Source organism: Triturus cristatus, chromosome 6, assembly GCF_964204655.1.
Source record: "Triturus cristatus chromosome 6, aTriCri1.1, whole genome shotgun sequence".
Classification (NCBI taxonomy): Eukaryota; Metazoa; Chordata; class Amphibia; order Caudata; family Salamandridae; genus Triturus; species Triturus cristatus.
In genome coordinates, this window is record NC_140589.1 from 618,815,056 (window position 1) to 618,836,939 (window position 21,884).

At 44.7% G+C, this 21,884-nt stretch overlaps 1 long non-coding RNA gene across 1 annotated transcript in view; it reads left to right on the plus strand.

Annotated features, from left to right (window-relative positions):
• The first annotated feature begins 4,010 nt into the window (after positions 1–4,010).
• Positions 4,011–21,884, plus strand: part of LOC146817653 (uncharacterized) — a 191,160-nt gene continuing 173,286 nt past the window's right edge. The window contains exon 1 of the long non-coding RNA XR_014962555.1: positions 4,011–4,069. This is a non-coding gene — a long non-coding RNA (uncharacterized LOC146817653). The remainder of the gene's footprint in view (positions 4,070–21,884) is intronic.

The window sequence follows — 21,884 nt, forward strand, 5'->3', positions numbered from 1 at the left end:
GCCTTCTTCTTCTTCTTCTTCTTCTTCTTCTTCTTCTTCTTCTTCTTCTTCTTATTATTATTATTATTATTATTATTATTATTATTATTATTATTATTATTATAATAGTAATAAATATAGTTACAAGAAGAAGAAGAGAGAGAGGAAGAAGAAGAAGTAGAGGAATAAGTAAAACATAAGAATTACACAAATAAAACATTATTTTGATTCTTAATAATAATACTAGGATTATTATTATCTGTATTATGTGTATTATTATAATCGATATTTTAATAATAATAACACGTATTAAAATTATTATTAACATTATCACTATAATAATAACAATAATACTAATAATAATGCCTATTGTTATAATTATCTCTATTATTATTATCGATATCGCTATAATAATAAAACATAAGGATGATACTAATAATGACTATTGTCATTATTATTATTATTCGCTGTATCATTACAGTTATTGTTACTGTTACTATTATTATTATCTCTTTATTCATTTTATTGTTATTATTGTTGCTGTTACTTATGACTCTCACAACACACACTTCAGCACGGCACTGTGGACGCATCAGGACTGCCGAAACGCGCGCCCTCTGACGCATTGCGCCCACTAGAAGGTCATGCCCTTAGTGTGTTTTTAGGATATGACGATGATAATAATTAATAGAAGGAAAACAACAGTGAGACTAACAGCTTTTGTAGCACACGTCCAAGCTGAACTAGAACCCAGAGGAGCGGTGGTATCGACTTTAGGACTCGTAAGTGGAGGCGACGTTGCACGACATACCACTCAAAGGGTCATGCAGAGGCCCCGCCCCTCCCACTGCAGGGGGAGGGGGGGCTACTCCGTGGGGTGGGGGGGCTCCCCCTCACTGCTCCCCCTCACTGCTCCTGCCCTGACAGCCTCCTACCGCTGTTGCTGTAGGTGCCGCCCTGTGTCCCTCGATTGAGAGGCTTGGAGAGGCACCAAGAAAGAGAGGCAGAGGGAGGCTGGTGTATGTGTGGAGCCAGTGACATGGCGGGCCCTGTCCCTATAACATCTGGACTGTCCCGAGGCCTGTCCCTGTAACATCTGGGCTGTCAGGAGGCTTGTCCCTGTAACACCTGGACTGTCCCGAGGCCTGTCCACGTAACATTTGGACTATCACGAGGCCTGTTCCTGTAACATTTGAACTGTCATGAAGCCTGTCCCTGTAACATCTGGACTGCAGGAGGCCTATCCCTGTAACATCTGGACTTTCAGGAGGCCTTTCCCTGTAACATTTTGGCTATCACAAGGCCTATACCTGTAACATTTGAACTGTCATGAGGCCTGTCCCTGTAACATATGGACTGTCGGGAGGCCTATCCCTGTAACATCTGGGCTGTCACGAGGCCTGTCCCTGTAAAATCTGGGCTGCCAGGAGACCTATCCCTGTAACATCTGGACTATCACAAGGCCTGCTCCTGTAACATTTGGGCTGTCACGAGGCCTGTTCCTGTAACATTTCGACTGTCATAAAGCCTGTCCCTGTAACATCTGGACTGTCAGGAGGCCTATCCCTGTAACATCTGGCCTGTCAAGAGGCCTTTCCCTGTAACATTTGGGCTGTCATGAGGCCTGTACCTGTAACATCTGGGCTATAACGAGGCTTGTCCCTGTAACATTTGGGCTGTCACAACGAGGCCTATCCCTGCAATGTTTGGGCTGTAACGAGGCCTGTCCCTGTAATATTTGGACTGTCATGAAGCCTGTCCCTGTAACATCTGGACTGTCAGGAGGCCTTTCCCTGTAACATCTGAGCTGTCACGAGGCCTGTCCCTGTAACATCTGGACTGCCAGGAGGCCTGTTCCTGTAACATCTTGACTGTCAAAAGGCCTGTCCCTGTAACATTTGAGCTGTCACGAGGCCTGTTCCTGTAACATTTGGACTGTCACGAGACCTGTTCCTTTAACATTTGGGCTGTCATGAAGCCTGTCCCTGTAAGATCTGGACTGTCAGGAGGCCTTTCCCTGTAACATTTGGGATGTCACGAGACCTGTTCCAGTAACATTTGGGCTGTCATGAAGCCTGTCCCTGTAACATCCAGACTGTCAGGAGGTCTATCCCTGTAACATCTGGACTGTCAGGAGGCCTGTCCCTGTAACATTTGGGCTGTCACAAGACCTGTCCCTGTAACATTTGGGCTGTCACGAGACCTGTTTCAGTAACATTTGGGCTGTCATGAAGCCTGTCCCTGTAACATCCAGACTGTCAGGAGGTCTATCCCTGTAACATCTGGACTGTCAGGAGGCCTGTCCCTGTAACATTTAGACTGTCAGGAGGCCTATCCCTGTAACATCTGGACTGTCAGGAGGCCTGTCCCTGTAACATCTGGACTGCAGGAGGCCTATCCCTGTAACATCTTGATTGTCAGGAGGCCTGTCCCTGTAACATTTGGACTGTCAGGAGGCCTGTCCCTGTAACATCTTGATTGTCAGGAGGCCTGTCCCTGTAACATTTGGACTGTCAGGAGGCCTGTCCCTGTAACATTTGGACTGTCAGGAGGTCTGTCCCTGTAACATTTGGACTGTCAGGAGGCCTGTCCCTGTAACATTTGGACTGTCAGGAGGCCTGTCCCTGTAACATTTGGACTGTCAGGAGGCCTGTCCCTGTAACATCTTGATTGTCAGGAGGCCTGTCCCTGTAACATTTGGACTGTCAGGAGGCCTATCCCTGTAACATCTGGGCTGCCAGGAGGCCTGTTCCAGTAACATTTGGGCTGTCATGAAGCCTGTCCCTGTAACATCTGGGCTGTCAGGAGGCCTTTCCCTGTAACACTTGGTCTGTCACGGGGCCTACCCTGCAATGTTTGGGCTGTCATGAGGCCTGTCCTGTAACATTTGGACTGTTAAGAGGCCTATCATTTTCACATTTGGACTCTCATGAGGCCTGTCCCTATTTCCGGCATCTGAATGGCCCCACTAAACCTCAGTGACATGAACAAAGTAAGGTAGCACCAGATGTGTGAATAGTTTAACCGTAGGTATTGACAAATGTATAATCATTGGCGCCCCAGATTTCTCTCTGGCCTAAGATGGTGACTCGTGACTCTTCATAGAACAGACCTAAAACGAAGTCTGTGGCCAGTGAGACTGCTGCAGGAGGAGTGGGGGGGGGGGGGTATGGTAGGGAATAGGCAGAGAGAGTTGTGAGCAGCCAGCAGAAGTTGCAAAGGTAGAATTGGTCGAGCGTAGAGACCAGCTTGGTCTAGGTAGCTTTTGGTTTGGAAACATAAAAGAACCGTGGCATAGGCGCGGAGCGGGTAAGAGCAGTTGGCGTTTCTGCGGATGTACAAGGAGTTCTACGGACCATAGCACAATGAAGGACATCATGGACGCCTCGGGTACTGAGTGCGGCGAGTTTCAAACTTTTTTTAAATCAATGTCCTCAGCTACAGGTTTGCAACACTACAGTCCATTCGAATGCGGAATATGGGTGCGTAAAGCTGTGTACTCGGATGACTAACAACTCTGTATATTTTTTAAACTATGGGGTAGCAACGCAAAATGAATATCTATCCTCAGTTGTAAACGCAAGTGACAACAGGTTCGTGTTTTTTTGAGCTAATGTCAATTACACGTGAAAACAATAAAATACACGTGTTAAAAAGTTAAAATATCAGCCATATATGATTATGGAAAAATCTCCATTTTATATCATAGAATAGCGGTAGTTATTCATAAAATGTTATGCACAATAAATGACACAGGCCAAGCTTAATTTGTGACAGAGGAGTGTTACATACCACTGGCCGACGACCGCTGACCACTCTCCCAGTCTCCAACAACGGAGGGCGGTGGATTGGAACGAATATCTCACCATCTATCATGCGTTGCAGGCGAGCTGGGATAACGAAAAACCCGGCAGTCTCCTCCCCGCGCAGAGCAAGAAACCACAAATCCCAGAAGCCTGTGTGCCGCATCCCACACACACAGGAAGTGTTGCAAAGAAATCCCCCAGAAGGCTATGAAAGCCTGCAGTGTCGGGGAAGACGCCGCAGATTCCAGGACTTCGGAGTCGGATTCGCTTTTGCATTCTGTGCGGTAAGGGTGTCGTTGACACCACCTCTAATTTTATTCCACCTGGGCCTTTGCATTAAAAGACCACACAACCTCTGATTTGCCTTTAGAACTCTCTATACTTCATACCCCCAAGGAGCCCTGATCTCAGTTTATGAATACGGCACGGGAACGTATTGGAGATTGTTTCTTTCTTGGATACTGCCAGACCAGCTTACTATGAATATACCAGGTGGTATAGTCAGCTGCAATGTACAAAACTATATACGTTACTTTCAACGAAGTGTATGCAGCAAAAACGTATTCATATATGTGTGACGTAACACGCATTCCATTGGCGTGAAACCCATAGTACTTGTGTATTCGTTTATGTTGATGTGTTACATGTGGTATGTTTTGTTGTGCGTCTTCTAGCGGGGGAAACAGTGAGAGGTGAAAGCTAAGCCTAATCCTTCCTCCCCTGTGAAGCTCAAACATACACCACTATTGGTGGGTATGATGTAGAGTACAGATAAAGGTGTACATTGTTTATATGTATACCTATTGGAAAAAGCCTGATAATACTGGTTTCTGTTCACAATATATGCACAGTGATTGGGTCCAAACCCCTGCAGCTCAGAAAGACAAAAGTAGTGTCTTTTGGAAGGTTATGATGAGAGCTAATCGTCCTTCCTAAAGGTGGCTGCAGACGCATGTTATTTTCCTTTACAGGTATATAAAAAGGAGGCCTCATATAAATCTCTGTTCTGTTGTCAGATGTTGTATTTTGGGTCGGTTGTTCTAAATAAGTCTTTCGTTTTCACAGGTCTCCCTCCCCACTGTTCCCATCCTTTCCTTCCCCCAATTGACCACCTTAAGCTTCCGTGCTACAATGGCAAACCGGAATTGAGGGTGTCAATAGGTGGACCCATTTGAGCAATGATCCGATCCTGACAGGCCTCCGAGGGAATCACGACAAGGAGTCTATCATTTCAAGGCTGCTAAAAGCACAATTATGAGTGGAAACACACAATTCTTCTACTTCACCTGCTTTGTCTTCTATTCTTCTTCTTCTTCTTCTTCTCCTCATAATTATTATTATTATTATTATTTTGATAAACAATTGTAATTACATTTTTTCACAAATGGCACATCATGACACTCAGATATTACAACAACAGTAATCATAGCAGTTAACCATGATACAGACCAAGTGGATAAGGTGGTATCATCATCTAGTGGACAGACAGTGATGGAAATACAATGGAGTGCAGGCTCAGGCCTACTGTCTCAGCCACTTCCCCCACACCGACTATGTTTTGAGGGACAACCCCAGGCCTCGTACACGGGTCACTCTTGCGGCACCCACCAGTCCACCTCCCGTATCCACGGCGATAGGGTGGGAGGGGCAGGATTTTTCCAGCAGGCGGCTAAGTCTCGTTTGGTCACCATGAAAGGATGTCCTAGGAACGCCCAGTCTATCCTCGAAGTACCAGAGCCCTACATGACCCCCAGGAAGAGCATCAAAGGCAAAAGGTCTACTTTCCATCCCAACACATCAGTTAATTTCCCCATCACAACAGTCTAGAATTCCTGGATACTGGGGCACAACCACAACATATGATAGAAATCGGCGGGAGCACAGGTGCAATGGGGGCAGACAGGTTCAGAGTGGAGGCCCGTCTGGTGCAGCCTAGTCAAAGTGAGAGAGGCACAGTAAAGATAAAAGGTCTGAATCAGATAAAGCCTGGATGGAATGGTAACAACCCTAGGTGCCATCAGTGCGTCCCGCCAGTCAGCATGCTCAAGGGGACCCAGCCATCCCTTCCAACGAGTCCCAAGGTGGTCTAGTGTGCTTGGGGAATTTGATTATTAATGTACATTATATTTGGGGAATACGACCCTTGCCTAACACACCCATAAAAAGCTTAGCTTTCAACAGATTAACCTAGAGAGTGGGCGGCCTGGGATACATGGTTGTGGAGTGTGTTTTGTAGCTGTAAGTATTTATAAAATTGTATGGATGTGAGAGCATAAGTATTTTGGAGTTCTGGGAAGGACCGTATGTGGGTCCCAGACCACACGTTGCCTAGTTGTGTTATTCCAATGAGATCCCACTTCCCAAAGCCCCTCAGTGCCAGCACCTCATGAAACCAGGTGCCATGCCAAAGGGAAGTTTGCTCTGTGAATCTAGTGTCCCAGTGAGTGTGGGGCAGTGCAGCCCACCAGGCAAGGAACAACACTCTGGTCACTACAGGGGTGGCAATGGGGATCGGAGTTCCATAAAGCATCGCCATAATCCGAGGAATCCCAGGAGCAGCATGTGCAGGTATGAGCGGTGTGGCTGGGTTGGGGGGGATTTGACAGGTGACCACAACGGTAAATTAAATAAATAATGAATTTCCCCCGCCGTCATCTGTCGAATCCCCCCCACTTGGCCCCACCGTATTTACCTGCACGGGCCGCTGCTGAGGAAACCTAAGGACTGTCAGTTTCAGCCGGTAGGCAGGATCCGACCATCCCCTGTTAAACCAATTATTGATCACCAACAACTGGGAGGCAAGATAATACAGATAAAGGTTAGTCATTCCCAGGTGTCCGTCATATTGGCTGTGCTGGCAATGTGCCAGGGCCAGGCAAAACTGGGACTTATGCCAGAGGAAAGAGGTCGCAACTTTATCCAGAGCACGAAACCAAGTCCGCCGTATGGGTATCGGGAAATTCTGGAAGACGTAAAGGAATCTCAACAGAATCATCATTTTGTGTAGGGCTATTCAGCCCATCACGTTCAGCCTAAGGTACTACCATTTGTCGTGGTCTTCCTTGACCCTTGCGTGTCAGGGTCCTGAGCTTGAGGGACCAAGTGAGTTCAGGGTGAAGTGCCACCCAGATAGCAAAAGCTAAACTGCGTATGGGGATGTTATCCTGCCAGTTGAAACAGTCCTGCACCATAGGCAGAGGCACCAATACCGACTTGGTCGGGTGCACTTGGAGACCCGAAACTGCCCCAAAAAGTGTGGAGGATTCAAAAGCAGCTGGGTCAGCTCACTGCAGGGTCCGCAAGGTAAAGAAGGACATTATTCACATATTATGCTAAACGGTCTTCATGCCCCTCAGTTCATCTCCATCCACGCACTTGATCGTCGCAACGGAGAAGGTGTGCCAATGGTTTGATCGCCAGCATGTAAGAGGAGACAGGGGACGCCCTGCTGAGTCCCTCTTCCAATAGGGAATACATCGGAGAGTATGCCGTTCACCTGGACCTGTGCACTGGGATTAGTGTTCACAAAAACGTGGCCCAATTCCAACTTGTTGATGTACATACCACAAATTGGCCCAATCCACTGTATCAAATGCCTTTTCAGAATTGATGAGGACCAAGGCCAGATTGAGTAGTAGCAGATGATGATGGACCAAGGCAGAGCTGGATTGGGAACCCAAAGCAGCCATGGCAATCTTGACAGACCACCCCCCTGCTGCTTTTGTTATGGGGGATGATATAGCAGCATCTCTGCAAAACCGGCCCATGTAACAAAAACAGCCCCCACAGCTGCAAAACAGGCTCCCACTCTTCCAGCATACCGGGGAAATGCCTGATGCCCGCTACGGCCAGTCCAGCCCTGGACCAAAGCCACGTGGAGGCGCCGGAGGCAGTGCCTTGAACTGTATGTTGGCATGAAACAGCACTGATCTGCATGTATGAGTGTATGGAGGACCCACTTAAGACGGGTGGCAAGGAGCATGGAATATAGCTTGACCTCACTGTTAATGAGGGATATTAGACTATAATCAGCACTGGAGCTTTAGGGGGGCTGCTTCTTCAGGATGACTACACTAGAGGCTGCGTCTACTTACGATGGAAAGGCGTCCTTTTGCGCCACCTATTTTAAAGGGTAAGGATCCAGGGAGTAAGGACTTCTCAAAATGCTGCGTAGTACTCCATAGAGAATCAGTCAGGACCTGGGGTCTTTCCACAGGTCACTGCAGGGATGGCTGCCCCAAGTTCCTCAGCTGTTAATGGTTCATCCAGCATCCAAACCTTTGAATAGGACAACCGAGGGAGAGGCACTTCACTGCGGAACTGGGAGGCAGGGCCAGGGTCCACCTGGAGGGGTGCTGAATATAGGTGACCGTAATAGTGAGACAGCATTTGAACTATTTATTTATGGGTTTCTATAGCGCTGGAATCGACTCCAACCGGAGTATCTCTGCGCTGTCAGGAAGAGTGTGGTGGGTTTCACCAAGGTTGTCGTAATTTCGAGAACGTTCCTGTTCTCTTGCGGGCAGGAGGTCAACCAATATACCAGCTTCCTATTCTTATCCTCACTCATCCATAGAACTTAGATGTCGTGGAGCGCCACATGTGTTTCACCGCTTCTAGGGACTGGAAGCAGATGACCAAAAAACAAGGCTCAACTGCTGGGGTACGTCCCAATGAAGATCAGCCGCAAGACCCCTTTCTAACTGGGTAGTGCGAAGGGATCGAGCCCGCACCTGCACCCGAATTCGCCCTTTGGCATGTCCCCTAATGGTTGTTTTGCCGGCAGCCCAGAGGGTACCAACCGAGCTGACAGAGACCTCATTACTTTGGAAATAGGCTTGCAGGTTGTCTCTAAGGGCCTGGGCGTAGGATTCATCTTGGAGCTACCACGCATTGAGATGCCACATAGGGCGTGGGCTGCTCCTGGGAGAGCAAAGGTGAAGGAGAAGAGGAGCATGCCTAAAATGTTACGGGGAAGGATCTGGGTGTTTGATGCCACTTGGCAATCTGGGGCCGGCATGAAGATAAGAACAATATGAGAGTGGGTGTGGAGGACTACTGAGGTGTTAGTGAATTGAAGCTGTCAAGTAATCAACATCCTCTACATCACAGAGACCAAGAGCGAAGGCCCAGTCGGAGAGATGCCTAGCTCCGGCTTGATGAGAGACGGAGGAGGGGGCCTGTGGCATCTATGTCCGGGGCAGGAACTGCATGGAAGTCACCTCCTATCAGCCGTAGTCGAAGATCCAGAAGGACCTTGAATAGATCGCGGAGGAAGGCAACTGGGGCCACAGGGGGCACATAAATGCTCACAAGGTTAACAGTTTGGCCCTCAACCATGCTAGCAAGAGCAAGGTACCATCCCTGAGTGTCTCTTACTTCATGGGTAACGGTCATAGAGAAGGAGCAGCGTAATAAAATTGGCACCCTCGGGAACCTCTAACAAAGCCAGAGTGGAAGATTATTTCATATCTTCTATATGCCAGGAAGGGACAACAATTCCCCATGTGGTGGGTTTCTTGAAGCATCAAGACCTCAGCGAGGAATCTATGTGCGTACCCCAGGACCACAGTGCCTTTCATGCAATCTAGTAGCCCATTAACATTGCAGGACAAGTCTTGGAAGGTTGCCATTTCTGGGGAAAGGGAGTTACCATTATTAGTATCATTGATATTATTATTATTATTATTATTGTTATTATTGATGTTGTTGTTGTTGTTATTGTTATTTTTATTATAATAAGGAGAGGAAGAAGTAAAAAAATAAGAAAAACATACATAAAATGCATTATTACTAAGCAGGAGTAAAGTGCCCGTGCTCCCCTTTTACATATGGTTAAATTTGAATATTCATGATTGACATATTTAACTTGCCTACAAATCTCTAGTATATGCTGTAGAAAATACACCCACGGCCTGGAAGTTAAACGTCACCTGGAAACTGCAGCACACATTGTGCCATCCACAGAGTGGGCCTGTAAAACATGGCTTTAAGTCTACCATGTGTAGACTGACTGCATTGGCATAAAAACCTACTGTCAAACCTGAGAAAACAACTGATTTTGACGGGTAGGAAAACCCTGCTTTTAAATATTACTAAATTACCATTAAATACACGCTGTTGCTCACAAGGTAGGGTGCCTGCTATTTAAAAGTGGAACATGTGGAAATCAAAGTTGGTATTTTCCTCCAGTGACATGCCCCTTAAAGCTATTTTTACTGGCAGGGCTGTAGCAGAATCCTAGAAAATGTCAAAGTATAGAATACAAACTTTTATCTGTACTTTTTGTCAGGAAATATCTACAAAAGTCATTAAAATACTATTCATAACATTAATTAAACATCCAATTTGGTGGTAAAAGCAGATTTGTAATAAATATTTAAGAAAATTAACTTTTAGAAACGTTCATTTTACCTGCCTGAATCTCCTTTAACCTAATTAGCATTAGCCTACTGACAGCTGGTATGCCAGTGCTTCACCTTAAGGAGGTATTAAAACGGCTCCCAGAGAAGAAAAAATGTCCTAGGTGGGGGGAGGAGTGCTTTTCTTCCCCTTGCAGGAAGACCAGTTAGGGTGGGCCCAGGAATCTCAATAATTTGTAAAGAGCATGCTCTTTTCAGAAGTAAATCATAAGTGAGACATAAGGAAGAGAAACATTGGTTCCCTCAGCCAGACATACTCTAAACCCAGTGGGAGGGAAGCTACCCACAGAACCAGTTTTGGATGCCACAAAGTAGGGGGCTACTCATTTCCAAAGGCACACTTCTGGGTGAGCACATAGGCTATGCACTTGGAAAAAAAGGTTCCCCATTTTGGATTTTAGTAGTAAGGTGCACTCTGGGAAGTGGTGGCTTCTCCGCTAAGGCAGATGAGCGTTGCCCACTGCTATTTTACAGTTAAACAAAGGGAAAATAAAATGATAATAACTTGCGTTATTATCATTTTATTTTCTCCCACTTCATGCAGCTTTGCATGAGGGGGAGGTGAGGAGCGGTAGTACTCTCCTAAGTGCGCAATGACTGCTTGGCAGGCCCTCTTGGGCCACCCAAACCAGTCTTGAGCACTTTACATGTTCTCCATGCTGGCTGCAGTACAGTCTGCATGGAGAAAATGCTCAGGCTCCTAGTCTGCGCCTGAGTGCAGCACACAGACCAATCGTAATGCTGCTAAGGCAGCGTTGTGATTGGATGACTGGTAGCCTGGGTGTGCTTCCAGTTGAGGCCGAGCAAGGGAGGACTACAGAGGAAAGACATGGCAAGTAAGCGGCAAGAAGGTATGTTTAAAATTTACATTTTATTTTATTATACCCGCTTCCCCACGTCCTCCCCCCGACCCGACCCCCTACCTGTGATCCGTGCTACCTACCGCAGACTGTGGGATTGTTTGCAGTAGGGCAAACAGGAATTGGATATATGTCTTTACATCGAATGTGCTACAACGCATTCCATTACAATTTTAATAGTAACATGATCACATCATTGGCATGCTGGAACCCAGGAAACCACTTTCTAGTGTCCCTGCGACTGAAGAGGGGGCTGACAGCAGCCCATCCTTCACACTCTGAGGAAACAGTGCTGAAAGGAAAGTGTTGGTTGAAAGCTTTGAAACTCATCTTTCAAACAACACCTCACTTGCACTCAGAGTGCCATGGATTTTTCTGGGGAGAGGGGCCCCTTGGCCATGGGCTTGTGTTCCCACCACCACCCCTAACACCATCCATTTTTCTGCCTTCCCTGGGGATCGAATGATGGTGATTACCCCCAATCTGCCCCCCAAGGGGGTCATAAAGCGCACTAGACATCCGGGAATCATATAAATATAAAATGAAAGGGTGGGGGAAGTTCACTATAGCCAGAGCCATTCACCCACCCCCAAAAAGAAGTAACAGTCTTTCTGCCCCCTCCCAGGGAGGCATGTTAGGTATTTGTCCCTAATCTGAACCCATGGCTTCAAAAAGTCCATTGGACACCAGGGGTAAATGAAACAAAAAAAATACAAAGGGATGCGAGTAGCTCATGATATGCAGGGATATGCCTCCCCCCAAAAAAAATGTGCAGAACATTCTTTAAAAAACATATGGGTGGGGTGGTCCACCATTGGCAGGGCAATGCCCCATCAAAAAAGAGCACAACTCCCTTTCTGCCCCCCTGGGGTTACCGAAGGCCCACAAGACATCAGGGATAACTAACAAAGTAAAGGAAGGAGGGTAGGGGTGCCCCACCAAGTGGAGGAACATGCCCTCATGCCAAAAAGGGCATAACAATCTTCCTGCCTCTTTGGGGGGAAGATTTAGGAGAACATTATTAAACCACTCATATCCACACTAAATACTCAGTGCCACCAATTAGCCCAATTCGATAAATAAAAAAGCTGCAAGACATGCCGGGTACCATGGTCCTCCCCTGAGACTGTGGCAAACTGGACCACTGCACCTGTTTTTCCTCAAGCTGCTAGGTGCACGTGTTGTAAGGGACTGGACGCCGGGTCTCGGACTGTGCAGGTTTCCTGCTCCCATGTTCCAGTCTCGCTGCGTCCTGATACTCCCTCTGGCACCAGCTCCTCCATATCCAGCACCTTTCGGATCCTGTGTTGTCAGCTTCCTCCTCTTGTGTTGCCGCTGTGCTTTCTGTCTTCTTCTCTGACTCTTCTCTCCTTCTCTTTCCACCAGTACTCTTCTCTCCCCTGTTCCCAGAAGTTCCTGCCTCCTTCTCTCCAGACTATTTACGTTTTCCCACATCTAGACCGCTCATGTACCTGCTTGTGGTCTGACTCATGGTAGCCATCTTGAATCTCTCATAGCTGGTCTCCAGCTCCCTGCCACTGGCATGTTGCCCTAAATCTGCCCCCGGGGTAGGGGGGTGGAAAGCCCACTAGACACCAGGGATTCTACAGTTGAGCAAAGCAAATTAATGTGAGTGTTCCACCATACCACTGGACCATACATCACTTCAAGAGGGACAAACCATTCTTTCTGCCCCCTGGGGGACAGAGAACAGGATTACCCCCAATTTGCCCCTGGGAAGCAGAAAACACACCAGCCATTTCAACATAGCACAAAAACTGTTCACTGATAGAATATCGACCCCCAAAATATCCCCATACACAAATATCGAGTTATAAATATCGAAGCAAAAAAAATCGACATCCTATATTTATAATGGTATAAATCGATTTTAATGTTATGTATAAAAATAATATTAAATATATTAAATAATAAAATTGACTTAAAAAATAAATTAGATTTAATATACATTTTACCAAATATAACAAATAAATTACATTTAATTGTTTTAAAAATACGTATATAAAATGTAATATATATATATGTTTACTTTAAAACAATTAAACTATTAATTGTAATTTATTTTATCATTGTATATATTAAAATTTACAAATACATAGATATATATATATATAAGTTCACAAATGCTGCACTTCGTTGTTCCCAGCCTCCGGCGTCTGTGCCTGCAGACGGCGGCAGCAGCCGTATGACATATAAGGATTTCCGTATTTTGCTCAAATGACCACAATAACTGGATGTGGCACACCAGAAGAAAGCACAAAGTATTTATTGTGCACAAATCAAAGGGCGACGCGTTTCGGCGTGAAGCCTTTGTCAAGCAATTTCCTGTAAGGCAACCGCTCATAAAAATACATCTAACGGTATGGCAACATAAAAAACATACTTTCAATACATACAACTCTGCAATTGCGATCTAATCATGTGAGTGCTAAACATCAATATTTAAACAAATAAAATACTTTGATTAATAAAATTCATATATCCAAATGACAAATTCATGATAGTTTAGCAGTTCCAAATCGCTCAATGTGGATATATATGCAAATGCGCATGCTCAATTGTCACCTTTGTCTTCAGAATTGCAGAGAAAAATTTATGTTTATATGAAACAGTTTTTCAATCTCATGTTACAACAGAAATACCATTTTAGACATATCCTGGCATTTTGATCATTATAAATCCGCCAACCGAACCAAGTCCCAGTAAAAGCAACACAAATCATGTAACCGGCTATTGTTCTCCAATAATGAACAGTAAAGTTATGACCGACACCTTGTTGCCACAACATACTGATTTTAGGCAAGCAAGGGCGAATTCTTAAAATCTCATTTAACTAGAGGCAAGTGCCAGTGGATGGGTTCTTATTAACAAACCACATCCAAACGCGATGTGTGTTGACATGGCAGCAAAGTGATGTGTTGCTAAACAATACTGGGCAAATGCCCTATTGAGTCTAAGGTCCTATGGTGATGCTGAGTTAGATACATTATCACTGCCTTATCGTTAGGGGCGGTCGTAAACACAGGAAATTAAACCTTAAGTTAAGTGCTACAAGTGAGGTATGCTACTTTTGGTGTTCAGTGTGCAGTAAGTAATCCTGCTCTAAGTGAAATAAGTGACAATAAAGTGAAAATAATTAAAACCATAAATAATACATTTGAAATGTGAAATTTTTGGGGACCTGAGAAAAGAGGAGTTTAGGAGAAGATACCTGGGAGAATAACCTTACAGTACCTGAGTGATAATGCCGCCATTGCGGTTACACTCCTCCTAAGCCTGCTGAACTTGGCTCATAAGGGCAACCATAGCTCCAATATTAAAGGTCCCCCTTAAAAAATTTGAAAAATACACCTACTCTCAACCATTAAAATACTGAAACTACAAGTCAATGAGGAGCAGTCGCTTCTAATCTAACGGCCTATGTGGGTTGCAAGTTCCTCTCCCCCATTCAGGCCATTGGGTGTCTTACAATCAAGTTCAATTATGTGTTTCGACTCAAGAATCCTGAGATTTCTCTCCCTGTTTCCACCTCGTATTTGCGCCGGAATCCTATCTATCCCATAGAATAGTAGATTATGGACATTACTTTTGTGTTTCTCGGCAAAATGCTGTGTCACTGGATAATTGAAAGCACGGTTTTTGATGGCTCGCAGATGCTGTAATATGCGTTGTTTTAGTGGAAGCTTTGTGCTGCCTTCGTACCGGAGACCACAAGGGCACTCCAGCACATAGACAGCAAACTCACTGTTGCAGTTGATGGTTTGTGTGATTTTCTTTGAGCCACCCAGGCTAGTCCTATATTCTTTGCAGTTTTTGCCATTATGGCAGGCTTTGCTAGTCCTACATGTGGTGAACCCATTAAGTGCTCTCAGCCAATGTGTTTGTGGATTATCAGGAGGATAACTACGTACTAAGCGGTCCCGCAATGATCTTGCTCGTTTGTATTTGACTTGTGGGTTATTCCCCACAATGTTACCTATTATGGGATCTGCCACCAACAGATTCCAATGGCATTTCATGGCTTTCTTTAAAGCCCAAGCACCTCTGCTGAAAGTGGTAATCATCCGTGGTGCTGTATTGTCTTTCTGTACATTTGTCTTTATTTTACTTGAGCATGGATTAAACAGCAACTCGTTTTGTGTGATGCTGCTTACCTTATCTTTGGCCTTGTTTAATACATGGTCTTTATAGCCTCTGCTTCTGAAACGTGTTATGATATTGTCTTGTTCAGTTTTAAAATCCTCATTTGTGCTACAATTTCGGCGAGCCCGCAACACCTCCCCATAGGGGATACTATTCACCAAGGGGATGGGATTTTGACTAGCCGCATGCAGCACGGTGTTTCCCGCTGTTTCGTTACAAAACAGCCGCGTTGTAATCTGGTTCTCCCTGACTTCCACTATGGTATCTAGAAACTCACAATAGTTGGCACTGATCATGTGGGTAAACTTAAGATTTAAATTGTTTACTCCCAGCTCATGGATCCAGACAACCTGTTCCTCCCACCAGCCCAGGAACAAGTTCGCCAGGCTGGGGGCGAAATGGGTGCCCATAGCTGTACCGGATCATTGTCTGTACACAAATTTCTCAAAAAGAAAAATATTCTGTTGGAGGCAGAACAGCATCATTGTTTCTAGCATCTTGTTGTGTTGCCAGAGGCTAATGTGTCTGCTTTTAAGGAAGTACATGCATGCGGATACGCCTTTAGTTTGTTCAATACACGTATACAGAGAACAAATGTCCAGTGCTATCATATGGTAACCTTCTTCCCATTGGACATCGTGTATCCTCCGTAAAACATCAGAACTGTCCTTACAATAGGATCTTAAGGTCAATACATATTTTGACAAAAAAATGTCCAGAAAGATCGATGTATTCTCCAAAAGGCCACCATTAGAAGAAACTATTGGGCGCTCTGGTGGATTAGTGGCATCTTTGTGTATTTTCGGCAAAAAATACAGGCACAGAATCTTCGGGTAGTCAGTTCTCAAAAATGTATATTCGTCAATGTCTAATAGGCCTTGATGGTACCAATTGGATAGATGATCATGAAATTCCTTGATGGTTCTTTTGTATATCTCCCAATATATCAGTTCATAACAGATTTCATCAGATAATTGCCTCATTGCCTCTGCTCTGTAATTGACCAAATCCATAATAACGACATTGCCCCCCTTGACATTGCCCCCCTTGTCGGAGGGCTTAATAATTATATTGGGATCTTTTTCTAGGTCATTGATGGCTTGTCTTTGTTGTTTGGAAAGTTTGTCTTGTTTTTGCTTCATTATGTCGCCACACATTTTTTTCAATTCGATTATCATGGCTGTACTGTACGCTTCGATGTTATCGAACGGAACATTGGGATTAAATTTGGACTTCATTTTTAATCCACTGTGGCTACTTAGGTTGGTGGTGATTCCGCAGGCTCCTAGTGTTTGAGAAATATGCTCTGCCTGACTTTGTTGGTTGTTCACCTCCAGTTCATACATGTCTCTTAATAAATCAACGTCATGGATCTATAAATTCACATCGTCCCGATGTTGTTGGGGTCCGTCGCCACTCTGTTTGATCCAATCCTCATTTTAAATAATTTCATCAGTTTTAACTTGCGAATACACAGAAATAGATCAATACGGGTGTCCGTGTAGTTAAAATCATTAGTGGGACAGAAAGACAGGCCAAGTTGTAATACCGATATCTCCTCTGTGGTCATGTTTCTTGACAATAAATATATTACTGATTTGTTTGATGTAGAATGTTCACTGTTGAATACGATATTCCTTGATCTTCCTCTTCTGTTTTTGTTCAGTCTTCGTCTTTTCTTGTCACTTGACCTCTTCCTCTTTTTGCACCTTTTCCTCTGCCCCGCCCCTTGTGGGTGGTTTGTCTGACTGGTTCTGGTCTTTTTTCTGCTTCAGTATTTGAAATTCGTGGAGGAATGTCAAGGGACGGACACCTAAAGGGCTTACTGCGTTGCGATCTTCCGAGTCTGTACTGAGGTCCGAGCTGGAGCCAGTTGATGGTGCCTCACCTTGACGAATATTGTAGGAGGCTTTGAAATTCCGCTGGGCCCAATCAAATTGTTTCGCGTATGTGAGAATACGGCCCTCAGCATAGTCCTTCTTATCTCTGATAAATTTACGCTGTTTGTTTGTTTTTATTGCATCCTCATATTCCTTAAGTTTATTTGGTAATGTCCTCAAAAATTCTGTTACCACTTTACCTGTTTTGATTTTTTCAAGTTCGGCTCTTAGCACACTCAGTTCCTTCCTTGTGGACTCCAGATCGATTTGCGCACACTTGATCAGCATTTCAAGCATACCCTTGCAGGTTTTCGACATGAAGGCTGCCCATTCTGTAAGAAGGTCTTGATTTGGATTTTCATATGTGGGTACTATTAATATTCTGAGGCCTCTGGGCACTCTACCCACTTCCACGTAGTTTGTTAGGGAAGCAACTTCCCACCATTTGTTAATCTCGCGTCTGCTTAATTTTTCCAATAGAGCAAGCTTCTGTTTCACCGTTGAGTCCCCTCTACTTGTGCCAACTGCAATTAGCGGTCCGCTATTATTCAGGTCTTGGTCCTCATTAAACAATGAAATTGCAACTGCTCTTCTTTCACTCTCCCATTCAGACATCTCTTGTTAACGATCTTCTGTTGCACAAGGTCATATCCAGACCGCCACTATTACGCCTGTTCCCCAAATATTGATTGGATGCGAGTGTGGGCAGAGGCGGAGTTGTTTAGGCAAACAAGGGAAATGGACGAGATATGCGATCAAAGTCCTCCGACATAGACCACCCACCTCCACATTAACCCCCGTTTTGCCATGGCAACCGCTTACCCGATTCTTCACTCTTATCTCCAGTCACTCAATGGGAACGGCAGGAATCACTGCACAATCGGTAAACGTTCACAATTGCTGCACTTCGTGGTTCCCAGCCTCCAGCGTCAGTGCCTGCAGACGGCGGCAGCAGCCGTATGACATATAAGGATTTCCGTATTTTGCTCAAATGACCACAATAACGGGATTATTGGAGAACAAATGCCGGTTACATGATTTGTGTTGCTTTTACTGGGACTTGGTTCGGTTGGGGGATTTATAATGATCAAAATGCCAGGATATGTTTAAAATGGTATTTCTGCTGTAACATGAGATTGAAAAACTGTATCATATAAACATAGATTTTTCTCTGCGATTCCGAAGACAAAGCTGACAATTGAGCATGCGCATTTGCATATATTCACATTGCGCGATTTGGAACTGCTAAACTATCATGAATTTGTCATTTGGATATATGAATTTTATTAATCAATGTATTAATCAGAGAGTTGTACGTATTAGAAGTATGTTTTCTATGTCGCCATACCGTTGGATGTATTTCTATGGGCAGTTGCCTTACAGGATATTGCTTGACAAAGGCTTCACGTCGAAACCCGTCGCCCTTTGATTTGTGCACAATAAATACTTTGTGCTTTCTTCTGGTGTGCTGCATTCCGTTATTTTGGTCATTTGAGTGTAATACGGAAATCCTGCAGTAGGGAAAGTGTTGGATAGCGAAGGGGAAAAAATGACTATTCCCACTCCGGTGAGTGCAACAGTAGGGAAAGTGTTGGATAGCGGAGGAATAAAATGACTATTCCCACTCCCGTGAGTGCAACAGTAGGGAAAGGGTTGGAAAGCAGAGGGGTCAAAATGACTATACCCACTCCAGTGAGTGCAACAGTAGGGAAAAGGTTGGATAGCGGAGGGGTAAAAATACTATTCGCACTCCTGTGAGTGCAACAGTAGGGAAAAGGTTGGATAGCGGAGGGGTAAAAATACTATTCGCACTCCAGTGAGTGCCACAGTAGGGAAAGTGTTGGATAGCGGAGGGGTAAAAACTACTATTTCCACTCCAGTGAGTGCAACAGTAGGGAAAGTGTTGGATAGCGGAGGGGTAAAAATTACTATTCCCACTGCAGTGAGTGCAACAGTAGGGAAAGTGTTGGATAGCGGAGGAATAAAAATTACTATTTCCACTGCAGTGAGTGCAACAGTAGGGAAAGTGTTGGATAGCGGAGGGGTAAAAATTACTATTTCCACTCCAGTGAGTGGATCAGTAGGGAAAGTGTTGGATAGCGGAGAGGTAGAAAATACTATTCCCACTTCAGTTAGTGCAACACTAGGGAAAGTGTTTAATAGCGGAGGGTTAAAAAATACTAATCCCATCCAGTTACTGCAAAAATAGGGAAAATGTTGAGTAGCTGAGGGGTAACAATTAATATTCTCATACCAGTCAGTTCAAAATTAAAAACAAACAAAATATCACCAACACAAAATATTTTTTAAAAATGAAAAACATATTTTAAAGTGAAAAATCTAAAAAATAGAAACATGTTATAATTTTAAATAGATATGACAACTACCTAGAAATATTATATTATATTCATTTAAAAATAATTTACAGACAAATAACTATTTTTTATTAGAAATTATTTATAAACAAAAACATTAAGGGGCCGATTCCGATCCTGTATTTTTCTTTCCCGTACGACTCGTATCCGTATTTTTTTACGTACGAATCGTACAAGTACCGTACAAACGGTGAAGTACGACTCGTACGGGAAAAATACATACGAATCGCCTCGGGAAAAGTCTACGAGACGTCCAGGACAGTTATACGTACGAGTCGTAAAACTGAAGTCCGAGCGCACAAGTCCGATCCATACCGGCGTTCCGAATGCACAAGCGTATGGAAAACGTCCCGTACGGAGCGAACTGTGTACGACCCCTACCCCGGGTACACTTGTGCCCGGGGTATGAGTCGTACGCCCCCCCCACCCCACCCCACCCGCGTATGTACGTGCCGTACCCCCAGCCCCGTATGTATGGGCCGTACCCCCAGCCCCCGTATGTACGCGCCGTACCCCCAGCCCCCCCGTATGTACGCGCCGTACCCCCAGCCCCCCAGTATGTACGCGCCGTACCCCCAGGGCTGGGGGTACGGCATGTGCATACGGGGGGGCTGGGGTATGGCGCGTACATACGGGGGGCTGGGGGTACGGTGTGTACATACGGGGGGCTGGGGGTCCGGCGCATACATACGGGGCTGGGGGTACGGCGCGTACATATGGGGGGGTTGGGGGTATGGCACGTACATACGGGGGGCTGGGGGTACGGTGCGTACATACGGGGGGCTGGGGGTATGGCGTGGACATGCCGGGGGTACGGTGCGTACATACGGGGGGCTGGGGGTACGGCGCGTACATATGGGGGGCTGGGGGTACGGCGCGTACATATGGGGCTGGGTGTACGGCGCGTACATAAGGGGGGGGCTGGGGGTACGGCGTGTACATACAGGGGAACTGGGGGTACGGCGCGTACATACGGGGGCTGGGGGTACGGTGAGTACATACGGGGGGGCTGGGGGTACGGCACGTACATACGGGGGGGCTGGGGGTACGGCGCGTACATACGGGGGGCTGGGGGTATGGCGCGTACATACGGGGGGCTGGGGGTATGGCGCGCACATACGCGGGTGGGGTGGGGGTACGGTCCGTACATATGCAATGTTGGGGTACGCACTGTACATGATGACACGTACGATGTGGGTGATGGCGAGTACGGCGCGTACCGGGCCCTCTTTTCCTCGAGCATCGCGGCGTACTTAGCTTTTCCGGCACTTTTTAGCTCCCGTAAAAATATAGCCGTGCGGAGTGCTGTGGGTACGAATCGTACTTGCTGGTCCGTAAAACGCTGCCTGACTCCGTGCGGACGTCGCGTACGCGCTGTCCAGGATCGGAATTGTATGTATTTTTTAGCCGTACGGTGTTTTTTACTATTCGTACGGAAATGGTATTTCTGTAGGAATCGTACTTGCTGGTTTGTACGGTGGAATTCCCGGGTAAGAGTCGTACGGAGAAAACGCACCGTACGACCATTTGTACCCGGGTTTTACAGGATCGGAATTGGCACCTAAATATTACATAAATGTTATCTTTTTATTTCCTACCCTAAAACACCGCACAATTCACAACTCACATCTAAATTTTAAAAAAAGTACCTCCATAATTAACATAATTTACTATCAATTAAAGAAATAATATTAATCAAAAAACAAATTAAAACAGATACAAATTAATTTACTCCCCAAACGTTACCCCTGTAAAACCAAAACTCACACATACAAAAAATAAATGATTGTCCTAATTAATTATCAAGTGATGAATTATTAATGATCAACTAATTATTAATTAATTAAACATAAATTACTTTCCACCCTCTACCCCTCTAAACCCCACAACCCACACCTAAAAATCATTACACAATTTCTATAATTTTTTTTTTTTAATTGTATTAATTAACAACTACTTAATAATTAATTAAAATAAATTACTGCTCATCCTTCACCACTACAAACCCCAAAACTCACATATTTAAATTGTACTTAATTAATGAGCATTAATTAATTAATAATTAATAATTAATTAGAAATGAATTACTTTCCACCCTTTACCCGTATAAACCCCACAACCTGCTCCTAAAAAAAAAGACACAATTAACATAATTACCAATTAATTAATAATAACCAATTAATTATTAATTAATAATGAATTACTTCATACAATTAGCACTATAAAATCTCAATTGAATAAATAATAATACATTTACACAAATCATTAATTTATGATAATTAAATTACTTCCCACCCTTTACCCATATATACTCACAACCCGTTCCTAAACAAATAACATGATTACCATAATTAATTACCAATTGATTAATTAATATTAATTAACAACCAATTAATAA